This window comes from Nansenia antarctica, assembly GCF_963989245.1.
Source record: "Nansenia antarctica genome assembly, chromosome: 8".
Classification (NCBI taxonomy): Eukaryota; Metazoa; Chordata; class Actinopteri; order Argentiniformes; family Microstomatidae; genus Nansenia; species Nansenia antarctica.
In genome coordinates this window covers 34,182,880-34,199,761 of record NC_137678.1, presented here as the reverse complement: position 1 = coordinate 34,199,761, position 16,882 = coordinate 34,182,880, and positions in this window count along the sequence as shown.

Below are 16,882 nucleotides of genomic sequence, written 5' to 3'. Positions count from 1 at the left end.
TAGACGTCTACAGGCCATTTAGACGTTGTTTAGACGTCTAATCAACGTAAAATTGCTCACTGGGGTCGTTGTAGTGTGTGGGTGCGTGCGTGCTTAACTATTATTGCCCGTGCATTGGGGCCCGTCGTTATGCCACTGTGTGCGTGTGAGCGAACGAGCAATCGGCGAGAGGGAGGGAGGGAGGGAGAGAAATCGTTATAATTTTTTCCCTGGCAATTTTTTTCCCTGTAGCGTATATAGACAGCACCTCAGCACCCCCAGTCAAAATACCTTCCCGCGTGCCTGCATGCAATACACACACACACAGACACAATCTGCTGATCCACCCTGAAAGTTCACCAAGTTCACTGCTTTGTCCTACAACTTTTTGTTAACCACCTATATCCGCTCCCAAGTTATTATTTTTAATTCAAATATATATTAAGTATTAATATTGATTAATTAATCATTATTATTATTATTAAATATGATATCTATCTATCTATATATATATCTATATATATATATATATCTATATATATATATATATATATATATCTGTATCGTTTATTAAAAATATGCTGTACAACCTGGTGTCACCAGTGGAGGGCGCTATGGTTCAGACTATCACCGAGAGCCTCACTCACATCATCTTTTTGAACTTGCTTAACCTTTAATTAGTTAACTAGTTACATTCACTATTAACATTTGCACAACAGTTAGTGTATTTCTCAAAACAATTAGTACAAACTGCAAAACCTAGTTGATAACTTGCAAAAGCGTGTCACTTGCTCAAAATGGATAGTTCATTCCTCAAAAGCAAGTATTCATGTCAATGAAAGTGTCAGTGTCATCAAAATGAAAAGTCCTGACACCATTGTTTATGAACAAGATAGTCAAATGGCTTTGTCATGTTTTCATAATGACAGTTCACTCTGTAAGTGTTTTCCAATGCAAAAAAGTCAGATCTTGGTGACACTACCTGAAAATGCTCAAGACAGTACTATACACTATTTGCACAGCCATTTGAAATCTACAGTGGGTTACACATGACTGTATTTAGTGAGGTAAATGAGTACAAGACACTGAATACGTATGTTTCACATTTTTACTGCATATGCTTTTTGCAATTCTAATTTGTTCACAGCATTGTGCAAAAGAAAAATGCACATTTACAGTATTTACAACAAACATAAGAAACACCCTTTGGGTAGAGCTGTGCACAACTGTATTGGAACATACAACATACACAGTACTGTAAATCATTAATTCACATCCACACGTTCCTGTCTGTCTGCCGTTTTCTGAGATGGCTGCACACATTGTAATATTCCCTCCTCATTGGCCTGGGACATCAATGGTTGCTCTCTGTCCAATGCGATTTCTTCCACGCCTTCTACCTTTTGCCAGATAGAAACCCGCCTCATCAACGTATGTGAATGTGTGCAGAGGTTCCCTGGCCTCCAGCTCCAGTACATGCGTTATCCCAGAATAGAGAGAGAGAACAAAACTATTAAAACTTTTCCTGTGTAACATAATGCATTTTGGATAACATATTGTACAGTATGAACTGTCATGTAAGTGTACTGCATGGCACTACACAAAGTAACCAGTTTACAGCACTGAACATTAGAGTATGCATAGAACCCATAAATGTTTTACCTGTACATACTGGTGACGGATCTCCTTCACTCTGTCGCTGTTCCGTTCAAATGGCACATTGTACAATTGTTTCATGCGCATTTCATTTCTCCTGAGCACTCTGTCAATTGTAGTGATTGAAACGGATTCAATATTCCCAAAGATATTGTCATTCTCTATAACAGCGCTTTGTATCTCTCTCAACCTTATGGCATTGTTTGCAATTACCATTGCACAAATGGCTTCCTGTTGTTGCGGAGTAAAAAGGGGCCCTTTTCCACCTCTGCGAGGTTGTTTTGTGGCGCTTTTCCACTATCGTGCCAGCCCGGGTCGACCCGGGTCAGCCCTGTTCTTTGGCGCTTTTCCATTGAGCGGCCTGGATCAGCACGGCGCGGTACGGCACGCTTCTTTAGCTACCCTTCGAGGGCAGGAACCTTTTTGAGACCCGGAACCTTTTTGCCAGGCTGCGTGTGACGTGTGACGCTGCACACCGTTGATTGGTCAATGGAAATCGTCATCCCATGTTCATAGATTTCTTCGCTAACCGCCATCTTTAAATACCACATTCGCTCTTGGAAAATGTCACTACAGTTTCTGTAATAGCTTATTAATAAAGATTCGAAAAATGATGCTGACCATCGTATTATCTTAGTTTAATGTCATTTCAATGCATCATAGAACTTTTATTTACAACAAGCATAACACAAAAATCGCTATTATGCACCGTCTTTGCCCGTGAATAACACCAGCTATGAAGGTGGTACAAACACAATACTCCTTTGCTAACTTCACCATCGGTATACGGTCATTTGGAGCCCTTAACCACCGCGCTGACACCCCGAGAAGTTATGCTTTTAACCGTAAACTCAATGAACCGGGAGTTCACCCGCTGCTGCAAGCGTATCTATAACGAACGCGGAGATTGTATGAGCCCCGCGTCAGTCAGCCTTTCCGTAGAAATACGTCGCACCGTTTACATGTTCTAACGTTACATGTTTTAAGGCTGATCTGTGCATGATAGTGCTGCATTATGTTGATCTATTTATATCGATCTATTCTTGCCAATTCCTTATTACCAGTGGAAAGGGGGATGGCTAAAACACTTTGAATGGGATAGATAGGACTTTCCGTTCAATGAAGCATGATACTCGCGAGTTCATCTCGCTTTTCCCCCCGTTGATCAGTGGCGGCTGGCCGATAGAGGGCGCTGGGGCGCCGCCCCCACCTTCACTTCCTAGTTGCGATTTGTAAAAGTTTTTTTTTTAAATAAACATTGTTTATTCACAAAATGCGGCTGATATTCTGTCGGCGCCTATCAGCATTCATTAAAAATCCTCCAATACAATAAACATTTTTATCTGTGTGTGTGTGTAAAACTCACTGTTAAAATACATAGGGGGAGAACGCGGTGCGCCGGTCAATGCAAGTCTATGCCCGGACGAATACTTTTCGCTTACACGTGAGCTTTAGCAGCGCTCCAATTGGCTGTCTCTATTTCTTGGCCAGGGCGCATAAATGTGCGTCCTGAATCTCCGGTTGTATTGCAGACAATGCATTATGCTGAGGACTTCCGACTTCCGGTTTACTTCCGGGCTTCCGGAGTATTTTAAATGAACATTCGTAATGTCTGTCTCTGATGTTCATGGTCAATTAAATCAGCCTATTTTGTGCAACTAATAATGTTCCCGCTAATGGGTTAACCGAGCAGCCTCGCACCTAACGTGCAAGCACCTATCTTCGAACTATTCATAGCAATATGCGCGGGGCAAAAATAATCTATTGCCTCTAAAATCACCACGAACAGAACGACGGAGGTACGGGTAAACACGGCTCATGTTCTGTCATCAAAGGTAAGAGTTGGTTTTCTTTAACTCAGCTGATGCATTACCTTGCTGCTGCTGTTTACCGAATGCTCCATCTGACTGTCACACTGTGATTGTACTTGTGTAAACAGTAACACAGACGGGGTGAATTTCATGAATGAAAGTGAAAGTTCTGTCACAAAACGCCGTTACGTATCCTCACACATGTTTAAGTGGGTATTGCGTGGGTAAAGTGAAATTACGTCTTTGTTTCGAGCGCCAGTGCGTGTTTTATGCGCGTGCACGCGGAAAAAAAATCGTGCACGCGAAAAAAAATCGCGCGCGCGAAAGAGGACCCCCCCGCCACACTACTGTGCCCCACCCAAAAATGTTTGCACCAGCCGCCACTGCCGTTGATGTATTAAACAATCTAAGCAATCTAATCAGAGCAGTTGTTATTATGTAATATTATTGATGGATGTGCCATTTTTGATGGACAGCAGTGAGCGGATGACTTGATGTGAGCATGTATTTGACTAATGCCGATAGTCTTGCTCCGAAACAGGAGCTGTCTACAGCGGATTCAAACTACCGTAATTCATGAACTACGGTATGCCCAATCTAAAAGATTCAAAGAGTTTCTGAAAGCAGAGAAGTTGCACTTTTTGAACAGTTTAGTTTTAGTTTAGTTTAGTTTAGTTTATTAGTTTATTATATCGAGGACAATCCTAATACATGAACCATATAAAATATAGTAAAAAAGGCAGCGTTAGCCTAGTCGGCTAATTTTCAGCTGAAGTCCCCGGCCAGTTGCAACATGGCATCCTGAAAAGTAACGTCATTAGTTAAAATAAAACATTTAAAAATTCTAAGAACATGTGGCTGAGACAAGGTACCCCAACATCACACTTGACAAAAAACACACGTAAGCAAGCTGAGGTGATTGAAGGGGCTACAACAAACACCACATACACACTTATGGGGGCAGCGACATTTCAAGCACATAGAAGCCACAGGACAATTACAGGCCACACAACATTAAGCACTTACAAACAGTTAAACAGTTAAACATTAAACAAAACAAAACATACAAAAAAAAGGCATTATGGGGAGGCAGCACAGAGAGGGATTAATGAGGACAAGTATAGTTCTGTGTCAGCCAGGCTTTCATGTGTGTTGTGAAGGTGGAGTAAGTATGTATGTCTTTGAGTTGGTTGGGTAGTGAGTTCCAGTTTTCTATTGCTATCACTGAGAAGGATTGCTTACTGAAGGTGCTTTTCCTGAATGGAACTATAAGGTCGCCACGACAGTTGAACTTTTTTAGGCTATTGTAAAGCGCTTTGAGTTGCATTTCATGTACGAAAGGCGCTATATAAATAAAGCTTTACTTACTTACTTACTTACTTATTACGGTAGTTCACCAACAAAAAAAGCACAGTGCTCAACGTGTCAGGAGAAATAAAAATAGAATTGTGTCGGCATTTCCCTGGTTGCGAGATCTAAACTAGTCTACTAGAACTGAAAGCGGCAAGTTACAGGCACTTAACATTACATGTTGTAAGGCTGATCTGTGCACGATAGTGCTGCATTTTGACAATATTCTTATCGCATTTCCCCCTGCTGATCTGTATAGCGGGGGGAATCTTATGACACTGTTATGACACGTAACTCCGCCTACTATCTCCTGCTCCTCCTACTCGTTCCTGGTCTCTTGTGTATAGTGGAAAAGCGCCAATACCCAGAACTGTTCAAAAGCGTGCCGAAGCGAGCCGAGCCGAGCCGGGCCGTATAGTGGAAAAGCGCCATTTCAATCCTATGTGGTGCGGAGTAAAATTACAGTAATGTACAGTAAACATGAGATATACTGCTTTAACCTATATTACTGTAGTGTTCAATAACAGTGCTTCACACTTGTAAAATGCTGCAGTACAGTACCATACTGTAAATATGGCAAATCTTTACTGTAACACTACTTTACAATACAGAAAATATGTGCTGCAGTAAAGCTCTAAGTCTAAATGTAAAATGTAAAGTGTACAAAGTTCTTGTCCCACTGTAAGCTTCATGTATGACACAATGACAGTAATGCAGTGCAGATTTAGTGCTGAATTACTGTCCAATATACACACCTGTTCTCCCGATTAAATGTTTGAATAATTGAATTTACAGTGGTTCTCCCAACATTTGGCTGCACCCTTCGACCAGCCTCAGCCATTGTGAGGCTGTGATTGACAACATGGTCCACAATTGTAGCCCTAATTTCATCAGGAATCTGCCTATGTACTTGGCCTCTTCTTCCTCTTCCCCTGTTTTGTCCCCTCCCCGCTTCCTCGCCCCTCTTCCACGATGCAGACCTTCCATTTCTGTGTCACAGTATTGTCGAAATGGTACACACTATGTCCTGCTCGGTTCATATATGCTTGCCATTTGAGGGTTCATGGGATTCAGCTCTGAGTGACTGTGGAGAAGTGGCTTATCATTGGTTACAATTAATGCTTCACACACTCCTCCTCATCAGTGAAAGCTGAGGTTCACCCGAGATAAATTGTTTTTTCAGGAAAAAATTATAAAGAAATGTATAAAATGAGCTTGACAGATTTTGACAACTTGTTCAACATTTTTGTATGTAATGACTCAAGCAATGAAATGAGCACTATTAGTTTTATAGGGAATGACTATTCAGCATTCATAAGTATAGTTCATTTCGACTGACATGACATGTTGTAACTGTAATAGTTTTAATAAAACTATTTTTATTGTTCTTTTTACTGATTGTGATTTTGCTCTACTTTAGATGTAGCTGTCTGTTCTTGTTCTCTCCATGGAATGTAGTGTATTGGAGTACTGAGAAAAGCGCCATACAAAATAAATGCATAATAATCATAATCATAATCATAATACTCGTCGTCGTTGTTGTTGTTCTTCTTCTTCTTCTTCTCATCATTATTATTATTATTATTATTATTATTAATATTAATATTATTATTAATATTAATATTATTATTATTAATAATAATAATAATATTAATATTATAGTAGCCTATGAGTAGCTTTGAGTATTAAAGCTCTGCTTTCATCTGTCAGTGACGGATGTGGCATCTATCCTATCTGCTGCTGGGTGTAATGTTGTTGTGACTATTATTATATGGAATATATTCAATGTGGACGCTGCAACTGAGATAAGAGCATCGAACATGCGGTCGAGACCGTAAACCAACGTTGTGTTGTTCCATAGGACACAATATCGGTGACATAACATCATCATTAATGTGACATAACGTCTGTTATCAAAGGTGAACGTGAAGAGATGTGACGGCAGCACCACGCATGCGCCACGGGAGGCGGCGGTACACACCCATCCTCCCCTCCCTCCCTCCACCGTCCTCCCTCCCTCCCTCCTCCTCCCCTCCCTCCCTCCCTCCTCCCTCCCTCCCTCCTCCGTCCCCCCTCCCCCGTCCTCCCTCCCTCCCTCCTCCGTCCCCCATCCTCCGTCCCTCCCTCCCTCCTTCCTCCGTCCCCCCTCCTCCCTCCCTCCCTCCCCCGTCCTCCCTCCCTCCTCCCTCCTCCCTCCCTCCCTCCTCCGTCCCTCCCTCCCCCGTCCCTCCCTCCTCCCTCCCTCCCTCCTCCGTCCCTCCCTCCCTCCCCCCCCGTCCCTCCCTCCCTCCTCCCTCCTCCCTTCCCTCCCTCCCTCCCTCCTCCCTCCTCCCCTCCCTCCCTCCCTCCCTCCCTTCTCCCTCCTCCGTCCCTCCTCCCTCCCTCCATTGGAGAAGAAAAGACGACAGCAGGTGAGACGGAGGATGGTCGGATGAACTGCTCTCTACTACCGTCAACCAACCGTGTCTATCCATCAAACTAGCCCCGGTGTTAACGGTCGGACAGGAGGGGACACCGGGTTTATGCGTTAACGGAGTTGAACGGTTTTCATTCGTCATACGGTGTCCGGTGAGTTTGACAGCTAGCCGACTGGGCTAGCGACTAGCTAGCTGTGTAAACCGGAGCTATCCGGTGTCTCGGGGTCTGCTCGTCTCCACGGTGGCTCGGTAGGAGGATGTGTCATTGTTGCAACCTTTGCTGTCCGGTGTGTTCCGCTTTATTTGCAAGCATGCGCGTCTCCCCGCATATGACTGACCGCTACGGTTGAATGTGCTACTAGGTTTGTGTTTACTTTGTAGTTCTGGAGATGCGAGCTCCATCCTGGGCGTCCCTGAGAAGGAGACACTCAGCATCAGTCGCTGCTGAAACCCAATCACCCACCTGGCCTCCACCTGCTTACATATGCACAATATGGAGATGCACTGACACTGACACACGCAGAAAGATATATTTAGAATGAGACATGAGACAGAGGCTTTAGGTCAAGGCTGGACCTGGTTCAAGTGACGGGTTGGAACATGTCAGTGTCATGTCAATGGGGGGGGGGGGGGGGGTAGGGAGTAGGGAATCCCTGGTGTGTGTGTGTGTGTGTGTGTGTGTGTGTGTGTGTGTGTGTGTGTGTGTGTGTGTGTGTGTGTGTGTGTGTGTGTGTTGTGATAGCATGGACTGGTGTGGCCAGGCCTTAAGCCATACTATAGGTGCAGAGTGGAGGAGGCACACGAGGAGGCACACACACACACACACACACACACGGGACAAAGGAGGGATTGTCAGAATCCTGCCCGCTCTGACTCAAACATCCCTTTACCCACGATGCACCATTACCCTGTCAGCAGTGCTCTGGGCCATTCTATTAACCCCCCGACACACACACTTACACACACACACACACACACACACACACACACACACACACACACACACACACACACACACACACACACACACACACACACATATGCACCACCACCACCACCACCCAGCATCAATAATACAGTAGTGTGTGCCTCTAGGGAACAATGCTTCTATAGTGACTATCTGTAACGTTAGCCATGCTAGCTAACCAGACCATAATAGTCTCCCAGAGTACCAATGTGGCCATTCTGTTGTCGAGGGCAACATCATGATGTAACAAGGAACACTGTTCGCCAGAGGGGGATTCCATTCCATCAACATCGTTAAAGGAAAATCCAGGCTTATTATGATACATTTTACAAGACTTCTCTCTTCTCTACAAGAAATCTCACGAGATTCATCAAAATGGAGTACCCTCCAGGTTAACTAGATTTCATCCTCTGACATCAGGTGATCTATGAAATTGACCTTTCAAGTTACACATTTTATTGTTACGACACACATACACAAGTATAAAAGAGTAAAATGATCTGCAGTAGGGCTCCAATCAGACGTCAGCAGGGTTGAGGCATGGGATTCCAATTGTTCATGAAACAATAACTGTTGTTGTTGTTGTTGTTGTTGTGAGTAAGGGGTTAAGCAGCTCATGGCCTTGGGCAGGCAGGCAGGCAGGCAGGCAGGCAGGCAGGCAGGCAGGCAGGCAGGCAGGCAGGCAGGCAGGCAGGCAGGCAGGCAGGCAGGCAGGCAGGCAGGCAGGCAGGCAGGCAGGCAGGCAGGCAGGCAGGCAGGCAGGCAGGCAGGCAGGCAGGCAGGCAGGCAGGCAGGCAGGCAGGCAGGCAGGCAGGCAGGCAGGCAGGCAGGCAGGCAGGCAGGCAGGCAGGCAGGCAGGCAGGCAGGCAGGCAGGCAGGCAGGCAGGCAGGCAGGCAGGCAGGCAGGCAGGCAGGCAGGCAGGCAGGCAGGCAGGCAGGCAGGCAGGCAGGCAGGCAGGCAGGCAGGCAGGCAGGCAGGCAGGCAGGCAGGCAGGCAGGCAGGCAGGCAGGCAGGCAGGCAGGCAGGCAGGCAGGCAGGCAGGCAGGCAGGCAGGCAGGCAGGCAGGCAGGCAGGCAGGCAGGCAGGCAGGCAGGCAGGCAGGCAGGCAGGCAGGCAGGCAGGCAGGCAGGCAGGCAGGCAGGCAGGCAGGCAGGCAGGCAGGCAGGCAGGCAGGCAGGCAGGCAGGCAGGCAGGCAGGCAGGCAGGCAGGCAGGCAGGCAGGCAGGCAGGCAGGCAGGCAGGCAGGCAGGCAGGCAGGCAGGCAGGCAGGCAGGCAGGCAGGCAGGCAGGCAGGCAGGCAGGCAGGCAGGCAGGCAGGCAGGCAGGCAGGCAGGCAGGCAGGCAGGCAGGCAGGCAGGCAGGCAGGCAGGCTTGTGTAGGTATTCATGTCTGAGATAATCTAGTTATTAAAGGCTTTGCCCCCCCCCCCCCCCCCCCACACACACACACACAAACACATACACACACATACTCTATAAGCTACAACATTCACACACACAAACACACTCACACTCACTCTATAGACTACAACACACACACCAAGATAATGTAGTCCACACACTGTAATCAATAAGTCATTGCTCATAGGATAGACCCGGAACCTTCCCTAGAGAGGCTGTCTAATGTTCCCCAGCCTGGGCAGGGGAGGCAGGGGGAGGTAGTACACCAGGGGAGGCTGAGGGAGGTAGAACACCAGGGGAGGCTAGATGAGGTATAACACCAGGGGAAGCCGGGGGAGGTAGAACACCAGGGGAGGCTGGAGGGAAGGAAGGGGGGAGGTAGAACACCAGAGGAGGCTGGAGGAGGTAGAACACCAGGGGAGGCTGGTGGAGGTAGAACACCAGGGGAGGCTGAAGTAGATCAGGGCAGGCTAGTGGAATAGGGTAGAAATCGGAGGACGGCTCATTAATGCATGGAACGGAATGAGGAATGCTATCAAACAACATGTGCCTCCTGCATTCCATGTATTACAATGAGCCCATCCTCCGATTTCTACCTCCACCAGCCTCCCCTGCTCCTGATATCCCTAGCCTCTTCTCCTCTCCTCTCCTCCCCCTCCCCCCACCTCCCCTCCCCTCTCCTCTCCTCTTCTCTTCCATTGTGTTAGCAGCACAAAGTATTTGCAGGTTCAGCATCATCATGGCGTTCCACATGCTAGGCTAGCTATGTAGGCTAGGGCTAACCCTAATCCTAACCCCTGGGCCACACTGGCTACCTCTGGTGTGTGTGTTTAGTTTGTCACCTGTTTGATTTGATGGTGATGATGAAGAATATGGTGATATATCAATGTTGTTGATGATAGTAATGGTGATGATGTTGATGATAGTGATGATGATGATGTTGATGATAGTGATGATGATGATGATTATTATGATCATGGTGTTGACGATAGTGATGATGATGATGATGATAGTGATGATGATGATGATTATTATGATCATGGTGTTGATGATGATGGTAGTGATGATGATGATGATGATGATTATTATGATCATGGTGTTGATGATAGTGATGATGATGATGATAGTGATGATGATGATGATAGTGATGATGTTGATGATAGTGATGATGATCATGATCATGGTGTTGATGATAGTGATGATGATGATGATGATAGTGATGATAATGGTGATGATGATGGTGTTGATGATAGTGATGATGATGATAGTGATGATGATGGTGATGATGATGATAGTGATGATGATGGTGATGATGATGATAGTGATGATGATGATAGTGATGATCATGGTGTTGATGATAGTGATGATGATGATAGTGATGATAATGGTGATGGTGTTGATGATAGTGATGATGATGATAGTGATGATGATGGTGTTGATGATAGTGATGATGATGATGATAGTGATGATGATGGTGGTGATGATGATGATGATGATAGTGATGATAATGATGATGGTGATGATGATGATGGTGATGATGATGATAGTGATGATGATGGTGTTGATGATAGTGATGATGATGATGATAGTGATGATGATGATGATGATGATGATAGTGATGATGATAGTGATGATGATAGTGATGGTGTTGATGATGATGGTGATGATAGTGATGATAATGATGATGGTGATGATGATGGTGATGATGATGATAGTGATGATGATGATAGTGATGATGATGATGGTGTTGATGATAGTGATGATGGTGATAGTGATGATGATAGTGATGATGATAGTGATGGTGTTGATGATAGTGATGATGATGATAGTGATGATGATAGTGATGATAGTGATGATGATAGTGATGGTGTTGATGATAGTGATGATGATGATGATGATGATGATGATGATGGTGATGATGATAGTGATGGTGTTGATGATAGTGATGATGATGGTGGTGGTGAAACAGCCCCTGCAGATCATTGGACCTCCATATTTGATGAGGTAGCAGCGTCTGTATCAGGTATCGCCGTGGCAACACAGGGCAGATGGCTGCAGCCTAGTCATCCTGAGGCTAATGCTAACGCCACTCACTAGAGTCAGCACACTAGGTCAGAGTAGGCTATACGAACAAGCTACACACATACACACACACACACACACACACACACACACAGATATACACACAGACACACACAGACAGTTACAGACTACAGTGCCCTCCACAATTATTGGCATCCCTGGTAAAGATGAGTAAAAAGGGTTATATTGTGACATAATAATTCACCAGTAATAATAATAATAATAATAACTGAATACCCCCCCCACACACACACACACACACTCATGACATAAACACATAGTGACACAGACACACATAGACATAGACACAGACACAGACACACAGACTTAAGCCCTATTCGCACAGGATTAGTATTATCTGGGAGCCTCATGTCATTTAGAAATTACTCCCCGACGTCTGTGTTTCGTGTGGCGTATTGACACGGGATGAGAGAAGTCTGTGTTTTACTCGAATCGTGCGCAGACCAGAATGGCCTGCAGGATGTTGCTATTCTAGTCTAGACACAGAAACACTCTCTCTAGAAAGAAACCCACCCAACCATGAACACACACACGCACGCACACACACACACGCACACTCACACACACACACAAACACGCACACTCACATACACACACACAAACACCTGAGTTAAGGTGACATCACACTGCCGTCTTCACACCTCCATGTTGACCAGAAAGGAATGCCCGGCGGCGCCCACTGTTACCATGGCAGCCGTCCTGACAGACAGGGGCTGCGCCCAGTTAGCTTCCATTACCGTTAGCTCTCGCTGTCTCAGCCAATAGGGCTGGGACTTCACCCCGCCGGTCGTCTGATAGGAACACAGTATCAATGAGGTAGTCTCACCTTTGGAATGTTGGCGCAGTGTGTGTGTGTGCGTGTGCGTGTGCGTGTGCGTGTGCGTGTGCGTGTGCGTGTGCGTGTGCGTTAGTTCACTGATGGTACTCTGAAATGAGAGACAGAACTCTGACTCTGTTCTGACTTCCTGTCTTCTCCTCTAACTGCATCAGAGCCTCTATATCTAATATATCATGTTCTTATATCACTATAAATTTGCAGTTCTGGTTTGGACACTAAACTGCATTTCATTGTCTGGTATTGTACTGACAATAAACTTGAATCTAACCAAATCAGCTGTGGACCGTCAGTCACACTATAGCAGGGCTGCCAAGTCTCACGCAATCACCGTGAGACACACGCATTTCAACCAGTTCTCACGCTCTCACGCCGCAACTCTATTTCTCACGGCGAGAAATAACAATTTGTTTTACGGGACTTTTATTTTTGAAATTCCTTGAAAGAAAGCTACCGGACATGAGATTCGTGACGTCCTCTTTCTGCACTCGCGTTATTATGCTTGCGCGTGCGCAGTCGGAGCGGTAGCTTGAAGCGGACGGCCAGAATGGTTTTGATTGATTGATTGAAAACTTTATTAGAATGTTTGCAGAAGTAGGTACATGAAAGTACATATTACATACAAGGTCAAACTAAGAGGATAAAAACCCAAGAAAGCCACTGGCTTATTTCAATTGGGGTCCTTGATTTTCAATTCATCGTTACATGTAAGACAGACATAAGAAAAGAACTAGTACTATCTACATGATAATACAGACAAATAACTATTACTATCTACAAGATAAACGTACATCCATCATGGGAAGAACAATACAACAAAACATAAGGTATGTACAGCGGGTAGGACAGGTGGGGACATACACCACAGGTGGGGGCGGGGGACAAAACACCAAGTATGTACAGTGGGTAGTTCAGGTCTTTTAATCTGATTTTTGTTTTAGAGGGTCCAGTTACGGATTGCAGCCTCCTGTAAATGTTTTTTGAGAGTGGTTTTGAAGGTGGGCAGTGTTTTGCACTCCTTTAAGATTATAGGAAGGGCGTTCCACATCTTTACTGCATAGTTTGCAAACGAGTTTAAACCCTTGTTTGTGGTGCAACGCGGTTGAACGTGGTTCGTGGAGCTTCCTCTGGTGTTGTAAGTGTGGACGTTGTTCACTTTTTGGAAGTATGTTGACAGGTACTTGGGTGTCTTTGTGGTGTAGCGTATCTTGAAGACTAGGCCCAGTGCAAGCTGCTGCACTCTGTCAACTACTCGTAGCCAATCAAGGCTCAAAAAATGAGCAGCGGTTAGATGTGTCCTAGGGTTGAGGCCTAGCAGAAGCCTAACCAGTTTATTTTGTTTTATGGGCCTTTGTGGTTCTATAGTACCATGATGTTACGGCATAGTCGAAGTGACATTGAATGAGAGCTCCTGATAGGGTCCTCAGTGTGTTTTTACTGACAAGTGAGGATATCCTGTACAAGAATCTAGTTTTATGGTTCACTTTTTTGATTACTTTTGCTGCCATTTTATCTCCGGAAAGATTTGCCTCTAAGATGGAGCCCAGGTATGTAATATCCTCTTTTCTTGTGATATTAATGTTACCCACTTTTATTTTAAAATTTTCAGCCTTTCTGAGTTTAGATGGGGATCCGTATAGGATGGTTTCAGTTTTACCTAGGTGTATTGATAGTTTATTGTCAGCTAGCCAGATGCAGATTCTACTCAGTTCAGTGCTTAGCGCTTTTTCCACCTGCAATATGTCCCTGTCAGAGACCAGCAGAGCCGAGTCATCCGCGAACAGGAACAAATTGCAATTACATGCTGATGACATGTCATTCACATATATTAGGAACAGTAAAGGTCCCAATATGCTTCCTTGTGGAACGCCGCAGGTCACTGGGAGGGGGGGGGACAGTGTTCCGTTCACACTAACCACCTGTTCCCTCCCCTCCAGGTAGGATTGCATCCAGCTCACCGATGTTCTATCGAACCCAATTGCTTTCAGTTTATCTAACAATATGTGGTGATCTACTGTGTCGAAGGCCTTCTGGAGGTCCAGCATGACCATGCCGCAGTACTTGCCCGAGTCCACCTCATGGTTGATGTGGTCGTTCAAATAGAGAAGGCATGTGTCAGTGGAATGGGATGTTCTGAATCCTGATTGAAATTCATACATCAGCTTTTTTTCGGTAAGGTACCTATCGACCTGTTCATAAACTATTTTTTCCATAAGTTTCGAGATGGAATTAAGAATAGAAACAGGTCGGTAGTTGCCTGGGTCTAATTTGCTTCCTTTTTTATACAGTGAGGTTACCCTTGCTATTTTAAAGTCAAGGGGGACGTGTCCCTGTTTGATGGAGAGGTTTATTATGTGGGTGATGATTGGGGTAATGGAGGCAGCTGAGTCTTTTAGAAATCTGGCTGGAATATTGTCATGGCCCGTGGCCTTTTCTGAGTGTAGAGCGCCTAGCTTTTTAAACACCTCATCGTTTGACACCATGGAGAGTTTAAAATCATCATTGCGTACACCCAGTTTATTGTAGAACGCACGGATGTGCTCTACACCATAACGCCCTGAGTGGGGTGGTAGATTGTTAACTAATTTAGTGGCTATGGTTGTAAAGAAAGTGTTTAAGCACTTAGCCACATCCAGCTTGTCTGTAAGGAGAGAATCACCAGATTTTATGCTGATGTTTGTAGACCTGGTTTTGAGTTTTTGACTGCAACCTAGTTGGCTATTAAGTAGCTTCCAAAGGTCACGTGGTTTGTTTAAGTTTTCTTCGATTTTGTTATCGAGGTATTCTTTCTTAGCAGATTTGGTCATGGTAATTACCTGATTGCATAGTTTGTTGCATTGTTTTTTAATTTTCTCAAAGTGGGTTTTGTGATCTTCGTTTAAGTGTTTCACTAATTTTGATTTGCATTTTTGAACTTCAGAGCATTTTAGGTCTCTGACTTTCATAGCATTTAGAATGTCCGAATTCATCCATGGTTCCGATCGGGTTTTAACCCTGGTGGTTCTCATGGGGGCTATACTGTCAATAGGAATTTGGTTTTGAAACCTAGCCATGCCTCTTCAACCTGTGTGCATTTTAGTTCATCTAACCAGTCTTGATTCTCCAGTTTATGGTTTAAGGCCTCACTAGAATAGGATTTAGTTATATATATATGAGGTAAATCTCACCTCATTCGAATTAGAATCCAGGTTCTTGATTAAAATATAACTAAATTGAATCACTTAACTGCTTGCGAGGTAATTGATACTGTGAGCTCGTAATTGTAAAACTAAAACTGTGAGCAGTGAGCTCGTAAAAGGATATTTAGCGAAGTACGATGTTGGCCCTGGTGGTGGGCGGGGGTGTTTCAGACCAGACGGATTATCTTGTGCTTTTTATGTCATGTTTAGTTGTAAAAACTACCTCAAATCAGCACTTCTGATTTTGAATCATCATTGCATTTTGTCTGTTTAAAGATGTCATCAAAGCAGAGAGCAGTAAGCAGGCAGACCTGCTTTCAATATGGGCAGCGAAGGGTCAGCCCCCTTCCAAAAAGGTTGCCAGGTCAGAAACCAAAACCCGTAACAGTCTGGCTCTTGATGGAACCCTTTCATCCATCATGACGGTGAAGATGGCTGGCCTCGAGCCAGAATGTTTCAAGTGGGAGCCCCCTACCTCTGTTATTAAGGCATCTTAAAATCTGCCACAAACGCCTACAACACAGAGTTATGAACACCGCTTGTAAGGGTTGGGGTTGTTGTACTGCATAAGATGTTGTAACTTTATAGGTCACATGGTTGATTGACAGTTAAAAGAGTGATTAATATGTTACATGGTTGATTGACAATTAAAAGAGTGATTAATATGTTACATGGTTGATTGACAGTTAAAAGAGTTATTCTGATGTTACATGATTTATTTATTTATAGATAGATGATAATAAATATAATATATTTTTATTACTGTCTGAATTTGTCTTGTTTTATAACATTTTCCAATTGTTTCCATTTCTTGTGCTGGTTTATTATGATGTAAAATTGTAGGAAACTAGCAAAAATAATAATAATAATAATAATAATAATAATTGGGTGGGAGAGAGGGGCCGCTGCTGCCAAACGTGCTCAGTTTTGCGTCGCTCCACCGGCATAAAATCTCACTCCAAAGTTTTGGTGAAACTTGGCAGCCCTGCTATAGCTTTATCTGAACTATTGGTCTGAGAGGTGGAGATGAAGATATGGGGGAGGGGAAGGGAGAGAGAGAGAGGAAGGGAGGGAGCTAGGCTAACTGTAGGTAGGCTAACTGTAGGCAGGCTAACTGATGCTATGCTAACTGATGCTATGCTAACTGTAGCTATGCTAATTGAAGGCAGGCTAACTGAAGCTAT